At 45.0% G+C, this 22,086-nt stretch overlaps 1 long non-coding RNA gene across 2 annotated transcripts; it reads right to left on the bottom strand.

Annotated features, from left to right (window-relative positions):
* Positions 1–7,934: 7,934 nt before the first annotated feature.
* LOC144107005 (uncharacterized) lies at positions 7,935–19,989 on the bottom strand. Of its 2 annotated transcripts, XR_013309182.1 has the most exons (4): positions 19,650–19,989; positions 15,977–16,114; positions 10,048–10,212; positions 7,935–8,171 (listed from the first exon to the last, which is right to left on the bottom strand). It is a non-coding gene; the product is annotated as an uncharacterized LOC144107005 (long non-coding RNA). The 2 variants fall into 2 exon arrangements; XR_013309183.1 differs by lacking the exons at positions 7,935–8,171; positions 10,048–10,212 and adding an exon at positions 15,222–15,499.
* Positions 19,990–22,086: the final 2,097 nt, after the last annotated feature.

The raw sequence follows: 22,086 nt of genomic DNA, 5'->3' as shown, positions 1-22,086 counted from the left end.
GGTCTCTATGTAGAAGGCCAACCGATTCGAGAGGTCTCGGTCATTATAATTCTCGTGCTTTGGATTCAAAGTAACCTACGCGCTGGACATACCATAAAAACTCTCAAAACAACCACCCACCAAATTACATGTATGATTCGTCGTATAACACGCCACAAGAAAGGCATGCGCGAGGAAGACACTCTTCGTCTTGTACAGTTCTTGGTTATCTGCAGAATAGCATGCGGCATTCCGTATCATCATCTCACAAAGGGAGAACTTAAGCAGGCCGACACTGTCATTCGCAGCGCGTACAAAACAGCTCTCGGCCTTCCTCCAAGCACCTAGACCGAACGTCTAATCAAGCTTGGAGTCCACAACACCTTTGAGGAGATCAGAGATGCGGTCTTAGCATCGCAGAGAGCCCGACTCCAACAGACCACCACCGGAAGAGCGATTCTTCAGCGCATTGGTACACCACGAGATCTACAAGAGCTCTGGCGAAACACTTCCCTACCTGCAAACATAAGAAGGCAGATTTCGGTGGCTCCGCTCCCAAAACATATACATCCAGAAATCCACAAAGGCAGACGGGAGGCTAGGGTCACTCATCTACGGCGGCGTCTACAGTCAGATCACAAAGCAGTCTATGTAGACGTGGCGGCGTACACTGAACCGAGCATCTTTGTTGCAGTCGCCCTTGACCACAATTTTCAACTACTGACGAGTGTTTCACTCCGGGCTGAGGATCCTGCCGCGGCGGAAGCCTCCGCTATCGCCCTTGCCATAAGGCATTGTGATCTGGCGGACAAATCAGCTCACTTGATAACTGACTCGAAGCGAGCCTGTCAATATTACATTACAGGGAGAGTCCCAAAAATGACAGCGGCTCTACTCATACCGTTGGGCCTCTCACCTACACTTCAACGCCCCCATAACGTTACTTGTACCCCGGGCCATTCAGGTCTTGAAGGCAACGAGGCGGCAAACGATCTAGCTCGTGAGGTAACAAACCGAGCGGATCCTTGCCCGTACCTCACCCCTCTACCATCAAACTATGGGGAACGGCTGGAGATGCTTAGATTAGATCGTAGAATATATCCCCCTCCCCATATTAAACTCACCACAGAAGAAGCCACATTTTGGAGGCGAATACAAACGAATACCTTCCCTAACCTGTACTTGTACAACTTCATTCACCCTTCCAAATGCCGCCCCTTCTGTCCATGGTGCGGCGAAAAGCCTATGCTGTTTCACATTTCCTGGAATTGTCCCCAAAAACCACCTCATCTAAAAACATTACAGACATCATACGAGCAGTGGGAGGCAGCCCTGACCAGCAATGGTCTGGAGGACCAGTGTCGCATCATCAGACTGGTGCAGGCACCCGCCCAAGCCACCGGAGTCCTGAACTGAGGAGTCCGCCTACCTGACTGTTAGAACACTTCAATGAAATAATAAATGTTTTATCTCTCTCTGTAGGATTGGCTTCGTCATTTACATTAGCGCACATCCCTTTTAATATTCTTGGTGCAGGAAAAACTACTTGCACCTCATACCTTTCAGCAAATGTTTTTGCAAGTTGTGCGAAAGTGCGTGAATATACGGTAGAACCACAAGCATTTTACTTGATCTGGCTTAATCTTTGGAAACCCTCTTGTGCTCGAAGTACACAACACGAAGTGGAAAAGGCCTGCTGCCATATGACGGCGTCCACATAAAAGCTGATCAAGCGAAACATGGCAATGTTTTGTTTCGAGCTGCCCATAAAAAAGTCCTGCAGCCACAAGATGTCTCAACAACTATTTAGCAAGACTGGAAAAAGCTGGTTATCCGAGACCACTGCTTGAATCAGTAGCATAAAAAGCGCTAAAGGATTTGTGGAAGGAACGGGCCAGGGCAAATCAAGAGAAGAGGAGACCTCGATGAACATCTTTGTGAGATGGTGAATATTTTTGGGGGCTATCGGTAATGTCAGAATATGTGCGAATGGGATGGCCTCCGCCCTCTCTGGTTTAGGACGGCCTCCCACTGGTGCTCGGAGGATAAGTAATCGTTCAATAGCAGGAACGCGCCCATTACTGCGGAGAGCCGAATGCCAGGTGTCCAGACGGGGGAGGGGGGTTCTTCGAGATGCGACGGGGGCGTTGTAGGGTGCTATGTGCTCTAGTAAAGACCCGTTCCTCTGCATAGATGCGAAGGCTTACTTGACAGTCAGTGATGATAATTATGGAAAGATCTGGGGGCCTTGTTCGTACTACCAGGCTATGTATGGTACATTCCGCCTCTGTGCAATTTCTGGTGCGTGTGCGGATGCAGTGACTGTGGCACCCATCAAGTTAGCCACTGTCACTATCGCTACCCCAAGGTGTTTGGGGACGTCTGTGCTGGGGGTTTTATCGTTTTTACCATAGGTGCGGTTGAAGGGCTTATTCCCTCGCCCGGTGTATTCCCTCGTGGAATTCTGGATTCTTGCCTGTTGGTATCGGTGCAGCGGAGACGTTGAAATTTAGTTCCAAGGCTACGCCTTTGGAGTCGAAGGATCCATGATTGGAGGTCGGGTGCTCGACTTTCTGTGGCACATGTATGCCCCGTGCGGGTAAGTTTGAGTCATTCAAACTGGTTGATTTTACAGGCTTCAATAAGCTCGTCAGTTGTATCCTGGAGGTCTAGTTGCGGCATTCTTCTTGTTTCGGAGTGGACGGGTATGCAGGCGGCCATTTTCGCGACTGTTGGAATGGGAATATCCAGTTCTGTGGATTCCGTTTTGGTTCGTCGATGATATCGAGCGTTGTATGTAAGACGGCTGATAAAGACGTGGATAGTTCGGCCGACATTCATTTTTTTAAAACCGTGGCAGTCGTTAGAGTCTCTTTTTATCATTTTATTTGTTAGGGCATTTAGTCCGAGAAACGGGAGCCTGCTGATCTTGTTAACGGATTCTTCCTCGATATTTCTCTCCGCTACCAGCCCCTTTTCACGATAAACTGTTCAGAGTTTTGGACGGTGCATGTTAGGCCTACCACTCGGACAGAGGTCTGTTTGTGGTCCACGGTTTTCTGCAGTGTGTCTTGAATCTCTGCATACGAGTTGTTTGTGGCCCAGATGGTGTTGTGATCCATAAAGAGCATTTGTCATATTCCCGGGATAGCGTCTAGCAGCGGGTGCAAATGACACATAGCGATATTGAACACCATGGGGAAGAGAACATACACTTGGGCTGGTCCCTACCTGCGATATCTTGCTGTCATGACTTACTACCGCGAGGGTAGGCACCATTACCCACCGCCACACCTCACCATGGACACACACAGGAGCGCTGTCTGGAGGCAACTAAAGACCAACTCGTGTGTCCCGCGGTAATAGTTAGTCGCATTCAGCCGGCCCCTACACCCAACACACTGTTCGACCTATCAGGCCCCAGAGACCGACCCTTACCATTATCTTTGTACATGCCCGCAATGGCAGGCTATCGGACCCATCCTGAACCCATCTCGCTCTTCCTGGGAGGAGCCTCTGCTTGTCGGCGACCTGAAGAATCGGCGGAGACTGGCCGTCCGGGCAAGGCGTGAGGTGGAAGCCAAAGAGCTCATGGACTTTTAGGAGCCATCCCAGGGGGCGAGATATTTTTAATTATTTTTTATACAGATAATTTTTATTCCTCCTCCTCCTACCTGCGAGCTGAATGGGATGCATTTGATATTTCCTATTCTGATGGTAGCTGCTCTAGCCACCTTCTCTGAAGCTTCCTGCACGCAGTTCCTCCGATGAACGGAAGAAAAGCTGCCGATCTGGAATGGGCGGTAAGAGCAGTAGCTGCTTTATAATAGTGGTAGCGCTAACGTTTCATAAGCTGGATGACAAGCAAGCAGTTACCTTGTGAGACGCCCTCATGCCAAGTCCATAATTGTGCGCGCGAAAACAGTAGGCGGTTTAGCAAGCAAGAGAAGATGTACAGCCTCCAAAAATTTCAATAGGACATGTCGCACTGCTAAACGCGACATGTAAAATGTTTCTCTTCTTTACGAAGCTTGCTGGTTCGAGCGGAAATTCAACGCATGACGTAACAATTAATGGTTCCTATTCAAAAATAACATTACAGTGGAGTGCTTGGTTTATTCAGTAAGAATTAAAAATCTGCACTCTTGCAGCGACAAGGATCCAAATTAAGCAGCATATGCAGCAGTGGTTGGCACTGATCACGCTTCCGCTGTGCATAGATAGATAGATAGATAGATAGATAGATAGATAGATAGATAGATAGATAGATAGATAGATAGATAGATAGATAGATAGATAGATAGATAGATAGATAGATAGATAGATAGATAGATAGACAGACAGACAGACAGACAGACAGACAGACAGACAGACAGACAGACAGACAGACAGACAGACAGACAGACAGACAGACAGACAGACAGACAGACAGACAGACAGACAGACAGACAGACAGACAGACAGACAGACAGACAGACAGACAGACAGACAGACAGACAGACAGACAGACAGACAGACAGACAGACAGACAGACAGACAGACAGACAGACAGACAGACAGACAGACAGACAGACAGACAGACAGACAGACAGACAGACAGACAGACAGACAGACAGACAGACAGACAGACAGACAGACAGACAGACAGACAGACAGACAGACAGACAGACAGACAGACAGACAGACAGACAGACAGACAGACAGACAGACAGACAGACAGACAGACAGACAGACAGACAGACAGACAGACAGACAGACAGGGCAGGGCAGGGCAGGGCAGGGCAGGGCAGGGCAGGGCAGGGCAGGCCAGGCCAGGGCAGGCCAGGGCAGGGCAGGGCAGGGCAGGGCAGGGCAGGGCAGGGCAGGCAGGCAGGCAGGCAGATAGATAAAGAGGAGGAGGGAAAGGCTGGGATGTTAACCAGAAAGGGTTTCTGGTTGGCTACCCTGCACTGGGGAAGAGGGATTAGGGGACTAAAAGGAGGAAGAGAGAAGGAAAAAAGGCATAACACACACACGCACAACGCTGTCACAATCTGTCACTCAATCCAGTCCAAGAAGGCAAAGAGTGCCTTGTATGCCTTGAGGGCAGTCGACTGCCGTGGCCACGGACGGAGGATCTTTTGCTCTGTTAATGGGCGAGGATCGAGGCGGTCCAGGGCACAACACAGTGTATGTCTTGCACTCGCAAATGCCGGGCACTCACAGAGAAGATGAGCGATGGTCTCCTCACAACCACAGCTCTCACAGGCAGGGCTGTCGGCCATCCCCTTCCGAACCACTATAATATGCAAGTGGCAGTGAACTTTTTTTAGGGTAACTTCTTTTAGGCTAGATGCGCCGCAAGGATCAGTGCAGTGCATTCCGCTTGTTTGGCTTTTGTCGCAGCAGACGATGCAGATTTTCAATTATTTCTGAAGGATCAGGCATGTAACAAGTTATTTAGAAAATGAACCGTTAAATGCCACGTCATGCGTTAAATAACAGCACGAATAAGCAAGCGCTGTAGCCTCGAGCGAAGTATTTTATGCTTCTCATTTAGCGATGCAACACGGGTTATTACTAAATAATTGTGAATGTGTACTCCCGCCATACTTTTTACTTTACGGTAATTACTTCTACCTTCACACGCACAGATGTTTAATTGGTGATCAGTAGGAGATGCCTTCGTCCCACAGATCACGTAGTCGGGCTGGTGATGATGAATGACACTCATCCGGATTACACTCATTGGTCGCGACAATTCTTGTCGAGCGTGGGACAGAAATACAGTAACTCTTGCTATTATTTCCTCAATGTTGATGTTTTTCCCAGTCCCCGAAAATTCCAACTTCAATTCCGAAAATGCGCGTCTCATTCCGAGCTTCGCGCGGTTTGAAGCGAACTGGCTATTGGGTTATCGGCAATATGTCTGATGAAACGTTTCCTATTGAATGAAGCATGGAGATCTTTACTGTTGCCGGGAGCCTCAGCAAAACATAAGGATAGCCAACTAGTCATATATACCGGGAATGTGCTACGAATAAGCAAATACACTCATCGAAAGCGAACGAAGCGAATGTTGAATTAACGAATCCATGCTTGGTGTCCTGCTCGCGGTTATTCGATACGCCTCTAATGGCTATACGCCCAAACGCTACAGGTGGTTAGTTTCCTCCTTTTTACCCTCTTTTATCAGAGTCCCTTTCGGAATCCTCGCTCAAATGCCATCTTAAACTGCATGCGGAGCATTCTCGGTCTGCGAAAGCCGTACCCAAATAACAGTGCAGTGCCGGTAGGCCATACTGTCACAACAAAGGGCTTGAATTTACGTTAGCACAGCCAGATGGCATTACGCGCTATCAGTTGAAATTCAGTGAATTTCCTGAGTTCTGTAACAAAGCGGAATCAACGGCGAACGATTAAGAGCGATTGGGAGCTATGGCTGCGCTGGGTTGATGCTTCATTTTTGAAACTAAATATATTTAGAATGTGGAAGCCGTTTTTTTATCCGCGTTCCACTGTTCTACGCCACGGCATCTTCGATGCCTTTGCTTCCCTCATCGTCGCGTCAGCATGCCGTGCAAGATTCTTGTGGCCACCTATTTTGAAAGGTTTTGATGATTGTGTGGTCTCGCGTCTGTGCATGACTTGGTTTCATCCTCTTTCTGGTTTTCCAGCAAAAAAGAGAGATTAGGTTCGCACTCGCCCTGCGTTCTTCTTCCGCTGTGCTTGTATATATATATGTAGGCGCTATCATTTCCTTTCTTAGGTAATATGCACTATCTAACCCAAATTGATGTAGTTCTAAGGTGCAAGAATACTCCACTTTGAAAAATGTGCATTAGCGTAAAGTAAAATGTAACGTCATTATTTCACCGCCGATTTTATTCTCATCGGATGAACGTTTTTACGTGCTTGTGCATTTTCTCGGCCGGCAGCAACCAACCTTCCTAACGGTACAAAACAAGATGAACAAGCATCCAGAGAGAGCCTTAGTGCGCTAGGCAGCGTTTAGAGGACTTGCCTTCCTCTGGCACAGGCGAATACAAGTCCGGCTTCGGATGGCCCGGAATTTCGGACCGCTGGTGCTCAGTTTATTTCACCTCCAGTACATGCACCACACGAGTGACGGTCAATCCACGTAACTACACTGTAGCCTTCGCATTCCTGCTCAAATTCTTAAGCGGTGCAACATTGGGCATGGATTTTAAGTCCTAACATCAAGCTATCTTCGACTTCGATACTTGCTCCCCACACTTTCGACACAAGAAGCCGTCCTCGTTTGTGTCCTCGATAAAGAAGTACGTAACCTTTCAGCCCCGGGCAGGCGTCATTGCACTTGTATATGCCACGGATACTGATAACAGCGAAGGCGTCATCGAGAGAACAGAGGGTTCTCCCAGACCGACCCAGGCAGCACAACAGCATTGGGGCAAACACCTGGCGATCATTGGCAAATATTGGCATGAAGGACGGTCCTACATTCATACTGAGGCAAAGAGCTACCACTCTGGCCCATTGGCCACACTTTCAGGCCAGTTTTGGACGAACGTCCTGCCAATCGAGCAGCCAACGCAGGTGTTCGTTAGGCGACATGGGCCAGTAAAGGCCTCGGACTAGCTTTCCAGCTTTCGAACACTGGCATCAAGGTTTACAACATTGGTATTTAGCTTTCAAACACTTGCATATCTAGACTTATAGCATTGAAATCCAGCTTTGAGCCACTGGTATCCTGGTTTCGAAAATTGGCCCATGGAACATAACAACCCACTGGCCAATGAATAAAACTGTGGGTGTATCATGCAACCTATTAGATATTGGTAAATGAGGGCGCCAAAGCATTCGGAAAAGGCTTTTAATGCATCGAGTTACAAGGACCATGAGTCTAGAGCATGCAGGATGGCTTTGCGCTGCTGCCAGCCATCCTCGGAATTAAAAGAAAGGACGACCCAAGAGCATGGTGGCAGATGCTCCGGGAAAAATCATTTATTTTCAAGTTTGCTGCGTGCCGATGACTCAGGTTGGACAACGCAGCTCGACAAGCGGCTGTAGCATGGCTAAGACATCCATAAAGTGCTTAACGGAGTGGTCCTCCTGTGAACTGATCGGTCATATCTGAAGTAATCGTTGCACTCCTCTTGCAAAGAGGACTGTTTTACCGCACTCAAATTCCTCGTCCAGCTCTTGCTTAATGACCTCACGATGCTTCGAGCCTGCAAAGAGATGCATGATGTCATAATGAGCCTAAATATGGCCGTCACAGGACATAAACGGAAATGATTAAATAACACTAAATTTTGTGAGACAGAGACCGCAGCGTTGGCCTAAACTCTAAACACTGTAACCTTTGGGTAACCTTTGTAAAGGTGCACATTTTAACATTGAAGTGTACCTATAATTTAAAGGTTACACGATGTAACCTTTCCACTTTTAACCTTTGTAAAAGTTACAAATGGTAAAGGTTACTTCTTTTTATGCATAGGTTACGCAACTTTTTTAGCGCTGTAACCTTTACAAAGGTGTACATCATTGGGTTAGGCATAGGTTACATGCTACAAAATGTGTGAGCTTTGTCCGCCACAATGGCTGGCCTAAAAACGACAAAAATATTCTTGCAACTTGCTGAAGGTGATTAAATACAGAGCTCTGCTGGATTTCGATTTGAAGGGAACTAAAATTGCCCAAACAATAGAATAGTCTAGAAAGGAGAAAGTGACAAACATCAGTATATGACAGTCAAATTGCTCATTGACTCCAACATCTTCAAGACTAGAGGCTATACAAAACAACAAATCTTCCCAAATATTGTCTATAATATAAAAAAACTAAGGAATGTAACAGATGCAGGTATGTTCAAGGCACCATTTTTGCAAACTTTTCGCAAAAAATATCGCAAGAAATGAGCATGCAAGGCACTGAAATCTGGGCCAATATTATACTATTACTGTTGCCATGCCAAACAGAACCCCGTTGAACAAGCAACTCAATAAAGCAAGCTCAGATCGTCTCGCTTCGAAAAGAGCTGGTCAACAGCATATATCACTCTTATTGCAATTTAAATAAAAAATAGGCACTGTAATTACAGTACAATAACGAACAAAATAAAAGCCCAATTATTCAAGACCAAGTGCCAAGTCAACTTGACATTGAGTAAGGGATACAACATTCAAAATATAAATGGTAAAAATATCAGAGAAGGCAGTATTGTGATAATATATTTTATCACACTTCTTAACATAAATATTAAAATGACTACAATAAGAAATCAAGAGAGGAGATAAAAGCAGTGCAGATAACATGTTTTTTTATAGCTTGCGGCCACACACAAACCTAAACAATCAATTGATTTAAACATCATAACTAAACAGCTCACAGACATAAATGTACCTCAGAGCTTTCACATGCGCGTAACATCGGCGAATTCCTTCATGAATTCCTTCATGAAAACAAAATTCTTTCATGACTCCTCCAGTCACATTACTAACAAAGAAGCGCAATGACATGACCAATAACTCGTAACATTTTACAGTGCTATAAGCCTGACAACACTCGCATAAGTACATAAACTTGTGTACTGCATTTTTAAAAAAACTTGCTGAATTTAGCTCTAGAAAACATACTTCAATATATTAGAAAGTGAACAACTGAAAAACATTTCTTTCCAGAAAACTAGAACAAATTAGACTTTTTCGAGAGCATAGAAAGGCTCATAAGTCGGTTCGCCAGTAGTCAACGTGGCTTTACAGTGTCTGGCTGGGCAATATTCAGCGGCAGGACGAGTATGGCGGAAATTTCCGGCGGATAGTCGAGGATTTTATGTAATACGTCACCAGGCAGAAGATGAGGGCACGTTCTAGTTTGCCGCTGTTGATCGGGATCACTTCTTTACTACTTCCAGCGTAAACGCAAGTGTGTTCAGCACAGCTTTATACATGAGCTTGGCTGGTATTCTCACCATAGTGAAACATAGTACACAAAGAACATGAGATTTTTCAAGAGTATTTGATCATATTAAAAAAGTGTCTCATCATGAAAAGCCAGGATGCCAAAGAAACTTTTAGATTAATCAGTAAGAAATATTTCACAAACCTCGATGATGAATGCGTGCTTGGAATGGCCTTGTAAATGCTTTGCAATGGCACGAAATGTGCATCTGCGTCCTTCTTTGGAAGAAAATACTTGAGCTACTGCTTTGAATTTTCCTTCTATATCTGCAAAGATCCGCTTAAATCGGAGTTTCACTTCAATGCACAGCTGGAAAAAATTCGTTAGGAGGAAGTGTAAATCAGTCAATTAAAGCAAGCATTCTTGAAGAAAAGTTCATACAATTGAAAGCAGCTGTCAGTATTATTAACAGAAATAAAATTTCTTTTTCCTCTTGCAAGTAAATCTGATTGCAATTTAATTGGGTTTTCAATAAATTCACTAATGTTTTAACACGTTACAAGACCTCATTTCTTCACAAATCATAATTTTTTAATCAGCTGCCTGCTATTCACTGCAGCAGGGTATATGACAATGCTCAGTTCTTATATTCTTGCAATGTTCACTTACAATATTTTGTAGCAAGAATTACTGGGGAAAGGTATCATCATGGCAATCGCAAAGTTACTCAGAGCTTCTTTCCACCCAAAATCTAAACTGAATGCGACAAATGTGCGGAAAAATAGGTGGAAATGCAGTGTCTGCTGATGCCTGGTTGCAGTGACTACAGCGCTACATTTCATCTACTAAGTTGGATTATATCATGCATCTTCTTTTGCTGGTTCGCACAAAAATAACAGCCACGCAGTTAGCTATGAGTTTCGTATTCTTTGCACTAAGTAGCAAACAAAAGAATGCACATGACATTGCTAAATAGCAAATATTGTTCGGATCGATGCCATTGCTATTGTAACACGCAATAACAGGGGGCACGTTTCCACCGAGGTTATTGCTCATTAAATGAATGTTTCGTTGCTTCGAAAACTGATTTTTATTTTTATTTATTTATGAAATACTGCGGACACTAAGTCCAAGCAGGGTGGGCGTACAAGTGAGCGAAATAAGAAAGAAATAACACTGGAAAATAGACAGAAATAGCACTAATTGGTTAGACCTCATGGGGCAATGGTTGGTTTATTTGATTCCAATCTATTATAGTTCGTGGGAAAAATGAAAACTTGTAGGTGTCTGTTATGGCGAATATAGGGGTTAGAAAACTAGGGTGATAATGTCGAGTTTGTCTGGCAGATAACGGCTTTAAGTATAATGAGGGCTCCAGACGAAATTTATTCTCTAATAAAAGCGCAAGAAACTCTAATCTGAACTTTTTTCTTCGGAGTTCAAGTCGTTCAATTTGGTTAATTTCCATCAAAGTGGTGGGGGAGTCAGTCTTTGCATCTTTATTAAAGATGAATCTAACAGCCTTTCTCTGTATACGTTCCAACTCGGCTATGTTAGGTTTAGTATACGGGTCCCACACTACGCATGCGTATTCGAGTTTTGGTCTGATTATAGAAGAATAACAAAGTAGCTTGATGTTAGGAGGCGCGTTCTTCAGTTTATGTCTTAAGCAGCACAATTTGCGAAATGCGGAAGAGCAAATGTTATTGATAAGCAAGTTCCACGTTAATTTGCTAGTTATAGTTTTGCCTAAGTATTTGTAGTTAGATACTTGTTCAAGGGGGGCGAAATTAATTTGTATGTGTAACTATGTGGTATGTTTATTCTTGTTATCGGGAGATACACACTTTTGTCAGCATTGAGAACCAAGCCCCATTGGTCGCACCTTTTCAAAACATTGTTCACAGCATTGTTCAAAACATTCTGGTCATCCCTATTAGTAATTTCTTTGAATAATATACAATCGTCTGCGAACAATCTAATATGCACTGATGGGCTAATTACTTGAACAATGTCATTAATATATAAAAGAAAAAGCAGAGGGCCCAAGACACTTCCCTGTGGTACACCGGATGAAACTGGAAGGGAGCCCGAACATTGTCCACCAACATCAACAAACTGCCTGCGGTCCTTTAAGTATGCGGTTATCCAAGTTATGAAAATCTCAGGAATGCCAATATGTTTCATTTTTAGAATTAATTTATCATGAGGAACTTTGTCGAACGCCTTGCTGAAATCTAAAATTATTGCATCAATTTGGCCCTTACTATCTATACAGGATGCGAATGAATTACCGTAATCAGTTGTGTTAGTGTCGAGAAACCCCTTCTGGACCCGTGTTAGAATTCGTTTATGACCAAATTTTTTTTCTAGAAATTCATTCACACAGTGTGCAACTATATGCTCCAGTAGCTTACAGAACGATGATGTCAATGATATGGGACGATAGTTTTGCAACAAAAGACGATTTCCTTTTTTGTAAACGGGGACAATTCGGGCTGTCCTCCAGTCATCAGGTAATTTGCTTGTCAGCAAAGAAGCACGAAATATGATCACGAGGAATTTCGCCACGGTTTCAGCATAACGACGAAGAAATACATTTGGAATATTATCAGGACCACATGAAGTTTTCGTTTTTAAGTTTAATAGCATAAAAAAGACACCTGAATAAGATATAAAATTCACTCCAGAAAGATGATACACCCGGCTATTCGCGGTACACGCGCTCGGAGTGGAAAATACGCTTTGAAAGTACTCATTAAAATGCTGGGCAATAGCCATCTGATCACATACCATAGCGTTGTTCACCGAAACTTGTGACACGGTTTTCTTTTTCTCACTGATGTAATTCCAAAATTTACTTGGCTCATTTTTTAAGAAATTTTGAAGTGATGTGTTAAAAAAATAATCTTTAGAATCACGTATGGGGCATGCTAGATTGTCGAGCAAATGTTTTATCTGTTTAGGGTCTGTGTGCTTCTTCTTGTGCCGTTTTACCTTTCGCCGGAGTTGAATTATGCTACGTGTCATCCATGGGGTTTCCTTACGTTCTTTTCTATATTTGCTTGGCACAAAAGTTTCGATGCAATAAAAACAATTTTTTTTGAACCGGTCCCAGAGTGCGCAGACATCAGTATCATCGAAATCTAGAAAGCAGGTTTCTAGATGCTCAGTTATAGATGCGTCGTTAGCACGTGAATAACCTTTAAAACAACGTAGTGATGATTGTTTGTTTTTAGTGTGTTGTACCAAAGGTAAGGAAGCACTAACTAGGCAGTGATCAGAAAGCCCCTGCTCCACAGGGACAGTAAACCTTACAAGATTGCGAGGCAGGAACAACAGATCTAATAATGATTTCGTGGAACCAACTTGACGGGTTGGTTCGTGAACTACTTGCATCAAGTTGTGAGTTAGCATTATATTAAACATTTTATTTGCATGCTTACTGTTAGCACCAAAACCCTCAAGGCGTTCCCAATCCACACCAGGCAAGTTGAAATCTCCCATCAACAAAATTTTGCTATTTTCGTGCTGTGACATATGATTTTGTAGTTTATTTAAGCAGTCAGGTCCAGAATCAGGAGGTCTATACAGAGCATATAAAACGAAGTTATGACCCCAGCAAGACAATTTTACGCATAGGCATTCAATTTCTGGTACCTCGTCCTGCAAGACGGCCGCAATTTGTTTCTTAATGAGGATAGCTATGCCACCACCTCTAGATTCTCTATCTTTTCGAAATACCTTGTAGGCGGGAGGAAATACATCATCGTCATTTACTTCGCTGTGAAGCCACGTCTCCGTAATCACTGTAATGTGTGGATCATGCTGTGATAAGGTTATTTCAAGATTGCCTGTTTTATTAACTAAACTACGTGCATTAAGGTTCACTACGCGCAGCTGCTTGCATTGTTCCGAGTGACGTCATGCCTCGTCCTCTTGAGGTGTTCTAGGTTTTGAGGAGGCTATTTTTACGCGCTTATTTTGGGATTCATCCCAGACGAACATATCTTTATCCACTTTTAGCTTATCGTGAAAAAGGGCGACCTTTTTTTTTGATCCCTGTCTTCTTTCGAGCTATCCCAGAGTAGTTTGCGCTTCTTCAGTGTAGACTGCGAGTAGTCATTCTGAATCGACAATCCTGAGCCTTTTAGTTTTCTAACGTTCTCCATTATTGTCTTTTTTTCTACAAAGTTCTGCAGGTAAATAATTATAGGCCTTTTCCCGCTGTTACGTCCCAGCCTATGTATACGCCCTATGACTGGCAACTAACTTGCAGTTTATCTTCAAATACTTCCTTCATTACTCTATCTTTCAGCGTAGTTTCAGTCTCTTCAGGGTCTTCGGCGATTCCGTGTATAATTAGGTTCGAACGTCTGCTTCGATCTTCGAGATCGGTTATTTTTTTGGCTTGAAATCCCATCACATTTTCTATTGATTTCAATGTTGTGTGGATTTGCTGAGGCTGATCGATGAGGGTTGACGGTTCATTAAGCTTTTTTTCCATCAGTAATAGTACACGCTGCAGGTCAGTCACTATATTTACAGTTTTAACGATCTCTGTTTTTGTTTCAGTGATTTTGGCTTGAAGTGACTCTTGACCATCCAATAATTGTTCCAGAATTTCCTTCTGAGACGGGCCAGGATTCATTTCGACGTCGCCGCAGAGGAGCAATTTACAAGAAACAAAACAATCGTATGCCAAAGAAAGACAACAATGGAGGCACGGCAGGACAACAATACCGCGGCAGTCACTACGAAATGTACTGGTATGACTACCAACCTGCAGTACGAAGAACGGTGTTCCCGTTAGCAACATGGTCGATCCGAGTCCGCCGTGCCCACTGAAGCTGTATTCCTGCGTGGCTTGTTTTATAGCTGTCGGCTCCGATGACGTCACAGTGCGATGCATGAACGTTGACGCTGGAAGAACACGCATGTCCAGAAAAGTGTCATCAAGTGACGACAGCAAGATGTGTGCGTTTTCGATGAGGGTCCGATTTCCATCGCAGCAGCAAGCGCCATGGGGCCACACGAGTCCAGTTGTTCGTAATTCAGCGCAACCCAGGATAACCTGCAGTACGAAGAACGGTGTTCCCGTTAGCAACATGGTCGATCCGAGTCCGCCGTGCCCACTGAAGCTGTATTCCTGCGTGGCTTGTTTTATAGCTGTCGGCTCCGATGACGTCACAGTGCGATGCATGAACGTTGACGCTGGAAGAACACGCATGTCCAGAAAAGTGTCATCAAGTGACGACAGCAAGATGTGTGCGTTTTCGATGAGGGTCCGATTTCCATCGCAGCAGCAAGCGCCATGGGGCCACACGAGTCCAGTTGTTCGTAATTCAGCGGAACCCAGGATAACCTGCAGTACGAAGAACGGTGTTCCCGTTAGCAACATGGTCGATCCGAGTCCGCCGTGCCCACTGAAGCTGTATTCCTGCGTGGCTTGTTTTATAGCTGTCGGCTCCGATGACGTCACAGTGCGATGCATGAACGTTGACGCTGGAAGAACACGCATGTCCAGAAAAGTGTCATCAAGTGACGACAGCAAGATGTGTGCGTTTTCGATGAGGGTCCGATTTCCATCGCAGCAGCAAGCGCCATGGGGCCACACGAGTCCAGTTGTTCGTAATTCAGCGGAACCCAGGATAACCTGCAGTACGAAGAACGGTGTTCCCGTTAGCAACATGGTCGATCCGAGTCCGCCGTGCCCACTGACACCACCGACACTGACACTGACCGCTCCAATACTGACAAAATAGTGAGGCTCAGTTATTGCCTATGTGACCAAAGGAATGTTTTTAGAATACATTATACTCGCCAAGAGTGACAGTTCGTACCAGAAATTAGCTTTATTATTAAAGAAAAATTACTTCTTATCATTTACCCCAACACATCCATCCTACTACAGTGCAAACCTTGACCGGTTTCTCAGAGACCTAGTCACTGAAGTAAAAAATTAATCCATTATAATTGCCTTCAACGTGTCGATTTGTCAATTGCCCTTATTTTTCAATACTTTTTTGTGTTCCAAATGTTTTTCTAAGATATATTGAAAGTGTTCGCTGAAATACTCGGTATATCAGCAAAGTGCACTACATTCAACGAAGAACAAACAAGAAATACTTACTCCAGGAACAATGCCAGTTCCACCCGAAGCTGCCGTGAAAGCTTTTGTGTGACCTGTCCGAAAGAGCTTTCTCTCGCAGGATTGGTTGAGCACACTCAAAGAATTCTGCATGCTTGCAAGGAGCCAGTCTCCGAATTCCTAAAACGAAACAAACTAAGCTTTATTCAATGAAAGCCTGCAATAACACACTCAAGTTCTTTTTTGCTTTCAGTAACCAACATCAGGAAGAAAACATTACAAAACCATTGGCATTATAACAAAGGTGACTCATAATGACATTTTGCAATAGCAGACAAACAGTCATCTCTTCCATAAGTATACAATGGCCAAGGATACAAAAGGTGTTCAGATTTGATGACAACAATATGTGGTGCCTTCATAAGTAAAAATGCATTCACTCGCTGTGAATAACTCACTTTTGTCAAGACCAGAAGAGTGATGAAAAACTTTACTTCCCAAGGTACAATTATTTCTACTTCACCAAACGTTGGAAGGTCATTTTGTTCAAACACAAGCACATCAGAAATTGAGATCCTGACACCAGACACAAAGGCTGAACGCATGGACATAGCGGTTTGGCCTATACAGCAGCAGGATGCAGTCCCACACGGCAAAAACGCAGAAAACACAGAGGCCGACCACCTTTGGTGGAACCGAGAGCATATGGAGTGTGCTCGCTCAAATTTTGCCAGCTGACGCGCCCCAATCTTCCTACAACACTTACGCTAATTAGCCGAAGAAAATGTATGCGCTGCTGGCTGCGTTTCTGTGTTTCGCTTTTAGCTGTTGTGTATTTGAACTGTTAAGCTAGAAATATACGCAGACGGATGGTGAAATGATACCAGCTTTTGAAGCGCTTCTCCAGGGTTCGCAACGAGGCTTCGAATGTCTACAAGCGCTCGGTAACGCGAAGCTCAACATCTGCGAAGCAGCTTCGGTTTAACTGACGGCGTGTACTCGCTGATAACTGATACTACTTGGTTCGGCCCAAGCTTGCCACAGAGTAGAAGCGCCTCTTTTAGAGGCCAGAGACATACGATGCTGGTTGTTTTCTGCTCGTAGCTTTTCTCTTTGCAGTTTTGTTTTAGGGACAAAGTAGAAGGATGGCGTGTTCCTTAGTATACTGTCAATGTTCAATGAAACAGTGAAGGCAGATCGCTCTGGGTTTCAAACGTCTACACGGCTTCAAGTGTCCAGGAATGCGTTGTAACACGAAGCCAAACAGCTGCGTAGCACCTTTGTTATAGAACCGTCGGCGTATATGTTCGCTGATAGTTGATACGAAAAAATATTTTCACCGTGTATATGCGTGCTTCTGCCAGAGGACAAAAGCATCTGTTCCGTATCGCTTTTATATATAGCTTTAGCTTTTCTGTATTTGACGTTTTGTTTTGACCACTATGATGCAGAAATATGCCGGTTTCCTTTAACGATATCACGAGCCTGCTTAGTGTTTGCTGTTGCTTTTCTTACAATGAAAATAATAACAGGCGACTACAAATCTTCTGCTCAGTAAATTCCGATTAAAACTCAGAACGTGCTTAGAGTGCCTAACTTGAAATAGTGCCGAAACGTACGAGACTTGAAAGTTTGCCCACGTTGACAGCTTCAGAGACTTCACTACGTCTCTCGAACTCATCTGGATGCATGGTTCACGAGCCAACAAGCCAACACTAGTGCTTTCAGTAAATGCTATTATATTGTAACGAAACGTTCGTCCGTGACGGCAGGGCGGCTCCACCGCATCGAAGAAGGGGGCCGATGGACGGCATTAGTTAATTTAATTTATTAAAGATGAGGCCGAACATTAGTTAAATCGAACGAACTGATATAGATCAAACAAAGCAGTAAGTCATAGTACGCAACATCTTCCGAGCAGAGGTCCCGAGCAGCACTTCGGCCGGTCGCCATTCCTCTTCCACTTTGCGCCAAAACCCCTCTGAAATACTATTGCCCAGGATTTCGGGGACCCTTTTTGTGACCAATCGGTGATGCACTTGTCGGAGCCAATGAGAAGGATTTCTTTAAAAGCGAAGAACTAATACCACGCCGGTGCCCACGAGAGTCTTTACTCTCGAGCACCGCGTAAATTCCAGGAAGACGCGACGCATTTTCGCTTGATACACAAGCGCAGAAAAACGGCAACTGAAACCCAGCGAAAGCAAACACAATCGGTACAGCACGCAACGCTTCGTCCGCGCTCCCAGCCGTCGCAACCCGTTTCAGGGACATTCGGTCTGTCACGCGGTGCGCTTTCCAGAGCCATAAATTACCGCGCCCTCAAACTTCCAGGTGACCGTGTATTAAAAGACTTTCGTTTGGCGGCTGGGACGACAACTTCTGACTCGCTCCTCTGCAGCCGGTTAACCTTTTTTCTCGTAAACATCGAATTTGCAGACAGTTGTGGAGTAATGCTGTGATAACTCTGCTGCCGCCATCAATTAAACAGCCACGCATGCGGTTTCGTATCGAATTGGAGTACAGAGATTTAAAGGCAGAGTGTGGGCAGGAATAGGAAGAGACGTCCCTCATGCCTTTGACGGATCACCACTTATTTCGTGGTCGCTGCATACTGTGCCTTGTGCAGTGGAGTGGAAAAACATTTATTCTCGATAAGAGAAAGGGGAGGGGGGATATACAGGAAGCTGCTGTCCTCAGTGCGGCTCTAACGCATCAGCCAAGTACACTAGCTAACGCATTGCGTAAAACATGGACTACGCTTGCATAGGTTCTGTCAACAGCCGCACAAATATTGTAACCCGAGGCGGAATGAAGCTCCAAGAGCGTGCATTACAGAGATTAAAAAACAAGTTCTAGAAGTCCCGTTTAATATCGTACCGCAGCCCCACTCTGCAAGCGTCCACTTTCATGAATACAAAAAACATGTCTTATACCAAGCACAATTGCACATAAAAGCGCGCATCGGCGAACAAGGGAAAATGGTTTCACAAAGAACAACAATAACTTGTAGGCAGGAATTGCAAATATGTTTCTTGAGCCCACTAACGTTGGAAACTTCTAGGCTGCGGAATATGCTGCGGCACTTCAGCAACTCCACTGTCTTGCCCTGGGCCATCTATGTAAAATACGAAGTAAAACGCGCGACAGAATCATTTGGCAAGAAAACGAAATTCACACCGTCTGTACCGCACTGAATCCTCAGCAGGAATGTTGCATAAAGTTGGGTGGTGCCACACTTTCAATATTACTTTTTATGTGCCAGTTGTATCACCAAAATCTTATAGCGCACCAATCAATCGATAATCATTGAAACGATGTGCAAAGTTCCAGCATTCAGACTCAAAACAAAAGTACCGCCGTGCGTTTCAAGCGTGCTCTTTATTAGGTATCCAATATTGTGCACACGCATGCAAACGATCAAGAATTAGCGCTAGATTACCCCCGTATTGTCGCACCTAATGACCCCAAAGACATACTGCAACAGTAGTCTAAAACCAATATTCTGGATAACCGAACTTATTGACAGGAAACATCGCGCAATAGATGACTAAGGCACTCAAACTACTGAACCAGATTTCGCTTCGAAGTGCATTAAACGAGCCTTACAAATGAAGCTGTTCAGGCAAACAGAGAAAATACGCGCTTTAACAAGCATGAAATAAATGACTTCGCAAGTCGTTATTGTGCACATGGTAAAACTAAGGCCACTCACCCAAGTCCGTTATTCTTCCATGAATCCCTGGAACGTAATTGCAGCAGTCGTAACGAATAGCGCAGCGTGCGGAGCCGTCTGCCGAGCACACGACGGCGTTTCTTCTACGGTCACAGTGAGGTTCGTTGCAGCTGCCGCGCAGTGTAAGTGCCCCACAAGTCCCTGCTGCTTAGCAGCATTACTGACGCGGTGCGCCCCAAACAAACCAATTAAGTAACGACACCAAAAGTCGGCGTGGTTCACGAACGGTTCCAAGTCTAGTTTGAAGAACGAAGCAGCCTCCGCAACGCTGCAACGTCCGCGCCTTCCCTTTGTCTAGACTTGCCGGCGTGCAACGATGCCAAGCGTGAAGCAGGAGATCGCTTTTCATTGGGTGAAGCTCAAGGCCGTCTGCGCATGCGCGTCTCACGCATACTGGAGCGGCCGTCACGTCGTAATATTTTGATTAGTTCCTTGCCAATTACTCGTTTCTTGGGCGCCGCCGTTCGTACCGTGGGCGCATTACGCTTTGATTTGTGATACATATTTGCCACCTGAAATGATACATTGGAAGCGTATAAAGAGAGCCGCAAGAACGGAAGCCGAACTGCGCACTCGGCAACCCGCACATGCGGTTACGTACGCTGTCGCCTTCCCAGTCGCTGCCCTTCCATATGTCTGCTTTTTGACCATTAATTGCGACCGTTGTTATCGCGTATCAGTTCGAGGAAGATGAGAAATAGGCTCTATCCCAGGCATCGAGAAATTACGTCTAATTTAAAATATTTCTTTATTAACACTTGTTCGCGCAATAAAACCGGAACAGAACATGCTTAGGGAAGTACACGTTGGATTTCTTTGCAAAAGTCATGGATAGGAATTGAACGTTCAAGATGTGTTCTCTCATATTCAGGCGCAAAATACTGCATTTGCTTTGCATGCATTCGCAGCGTCCTTTGGTCAAAGTAAAGACAGATAACTGATAACGCGTGATTCAATGTGACTGCGACCCAAAACAGTAGTATCGTGCTCATGCGATAGCGTACGTTGATGTCTCCGGCATATTAAAGCATCTACCTTGCGGTCGGAACAGCAGCCCCAATGTATCAGAAAAGCACATTCCCGCACATAAAGCAGCATACGTCTTCTCTATGTGCATATCTCCTGGCTTGTCGACGCATATAGGTTACCGTGCTGCTCAAAGGTCACTGCGCAAAGGTTACTTGGCAATTTTTTCATAGTAACCTTTGAAACGGTTGACTTTTGGCCGTTGTAACCTTTGGGCACCACAAAAATAAAGAAAACATGATGAAAACATAAAAAGACATCAATTGTAACCTTTGCGACAAAAGTTACTCACGTCCAAAAGTTACGTAATAGGTTACTGTGTTTAGAGTGAATATATAATATAGTGGCTGAGCATCCGCCTCGCATGCGGGAGGTGAGGCGTACGATCCCACGAAGTCATGAACAGCGAATAGCATAGCTGCGGATGGGGGAAAGAGCTAACAGAAAGTTAGTGCAATCACATAGAAAAAATGCGCTCCTCAGGGTAGGGGCCTAGCGCGCTACCGAGGTAGCGGCGACGACGACTGGAACCACCCATGAACACCGGTCTCCTTTTCCCGCAATTACCTCCGCTACAGCTATATTGAAGCTTGAATTGCCAGCCAACCGCACGTGCCCGCGGCGGTGACGTGTCAACGTGCCGAACACCAGCACAGGGAACCCATCTAGGGCGTTCAACACCAGGCGGCATGGTCATCAGCGCTCTGGACTTATAAGGACCTACAATTGGCGCGTCGAGGTCACTTGGTAGCGGCGACGAATACTGGAAAAGCCCCTGAACACCGGTTTGCTTTTCCCGCAAATTACCCCTAATACAGCGATATTGAAGCCTGAATTTCCAGCCAACCGTACGTGCCTGCGGCGGTGACGTGTTAACGTGCCGCACACCAGCACACGGAACCCATCTAGAGCGTTCTACACCAGGCGGCACGGTCATCAGCGCTCTGGACTTATAAAGAGCCACAATTGGCGCGCCGAGGTCACTTGGTAGCGGCGACGACGACTAGAACAACCCCTGAACACCGGTCTGCTTTTCCCGCAGATTACCTCCGATACGGCGATATTGAAGCCCGAATTAATCTAAAAAGTCTAAAGGCTTTTTTATTGATCGAGGGAAACAAGAAGACCCTGTGCGCGCCGCCGTATGGTATACTCTAGGATATCTCGCGTCACGGAAGATAAACTATGTGTTTCACGACCCGGGATGGAGCAAATCTGGTGGCAGGAAATGATGGACGGGAGAAGAGACCGTACACGGCGAACGAGCAATTTTGCTAATACTTTATAATCTGAATTTAGGGCGCCAATCTGCCGGACATGTAGAGAAAGGAGACTTTTAGGAATCAGGACAATGCTGCCTCTTTTAAATGAATCGTGAAAGACATGCCGA

The sequence above is a fragment of the Amblyomma americanum genome, chromosome 10 (assembly GCF_052857255.1).
Source record: "Amblyomma americanum isolate KBUSLIRL-KWMA chromosome 10, ASM5285725v1, whole genome shotgun sequence".
In the NCBI taxonomy this organism is placed as follows: Eukaryota; Metazoa; Arthropoda; class Arachnida; order Ixodida; family Ixodidae; genus Amblyomma; species Amblyomma americanum.
This window is presented reverse-complemented; position numbering and strand designations above follow the sequence as displayed.